The following is a 1707-nucleotide window of genomic DNA, read 5'->3' as shown; positions in this document are numbered from 1 at the left end:
TTAGAGTAAGATATGATTTTAAAGGATCATTAACAAACAAACATAAGATATCAACTTTAAGAGCACTAGAAAGGGAAGGGAAAAGAAAATGAACATGACTAAACTACTCAGAAAACAGTATAACTGTTTTGAATCTAACGAAATTCCCAACAGCAAATTCTAGGAAACTCCCTGAGAGAGAGAGAGAGAGAGAGAGAGAGAGAGAGAGAGAGAGAGAGAGAGAGAGAGAGAGAGAGAGAGAGATGTGTACACACAAATGCTTGCATGATTTATGACAGGTCTTGTGAATTAGAATTGTCGCAACATGATCTCTCCCCTGATTGGTCAAATACAATATTCAATACGTGATGATTGACACAGAATTCCAAGTCTGAATCCTCGCTATAGTTTATTGGACGCTAAATGTAAACATGATTCCTTAATAATCATGAAAATTAATTTCAAGATTTGCTTGCGCGTATTCTATAATTCAGTTTAGAACGAAGGAAGTAAAACGAGGTGAGAGAAAAAAAAATCAAATATACCTGAAAAAAAATTGTAATAATATGATAAATTATTATTATCTATCGCAGATACATATATGAGAATGTTATTAATACAATTCCAAAGCACTTTATTAAGAGCTACAGTATAGTGTTTTCCTGACCATAATCCTGTAATTGTACAAACATACAAAAACTAACACAGACACACTTACAGATTATGTTTTTAATAAAATTCTTTCAAAAGAAGGAAAACACTCGGAAACACCACCAACAGAAAAAAAACATTTATGGTTGAATAGGTAAACATATATTTCACGACTTTCTATTTCGTTATAATCCAAAATAAAAGAGATAAAAAATATATAATCTAAAAAGTATAATTTAGAATATGAAATCCTTCCATTCTGAACAACAGAACATGAATGGTACGTGAATATGTTAAGCTTGAATCTCTCCCCAAAAATATGCATTCAAATTTCCTGTATTTGCCTTTCTCTGTTTTTCATTATTCACTGCATTCCTGAATGAGTTCACCCGTCAGAATTAGAGACAAGGATAAATGTTTTCATTCGAGGAACGTTTGCAAAACATTTCTTGGCTTTGGCATTAAAGCGGAGGCACGTGGGATGACACACATCTGTAAATGTAGTGGGACTTTCGGATGCTGCGAATGGAAAACATTGTCATTTAAATAGACATTTTCTTTATAATTTATTACTTATTTTAAAATAACCTCGATGTTTGTGACGACTAAAATAAATGGAAATAAAGTCCCCTATTTTCCGTCACAACCTCAAGTACTGAAATCATGATTATGATCAGATAACAAACAATACTTAATGAAAACTCAAAGCTGACCTCTTCCAGTAAAGTTTCGAACTGAAGTGAGAGAGAGAGAGAGAGAGAGAGAGAGAGAGAGAGAGAGAGAGAGAGAGAGAGAGAGAGAGAGAGACTATCAGACTAAAGTAACAAAGGAAAGAGTTGTTTAAAAAATAATTCTATTATTATTATTATTACAATTATTATTATTATTATTATTATTATTATTATTATTATTATTATTATTATTATTATTATTATTTCTTTTTTCAGTTCTTATTCCTAAATTACCAAGACGTGATATCAATATTTCTTTAGACTAGCGACGGAAAAGTTATTTAATATCGTTATTTTTTCAATTTTTTTTTCTTTTTTAATTTCAGTCTTACATTTAATCCAAGAC

This window comes from Palaemon carinicauda, chromosome 19 (genome assembly GCF_036898095.1).
Source record: "Palaemon carinicauda isolate YSFRI2023 chromosome 19, ASM3689809v2, whole genome shotgun sequence".
NCBI classification, from domain to species: Eukaryota; Metazoa; Arthropoda; class Malacostraca; order Decapoda; family Palaemonidae; genus Palaemon; species Palaemon carinicauda.
The sequence above is the reverse complement of the archived record's forward strand: the minus strand, read 5'-3'. Positions refer to the sequence as shown.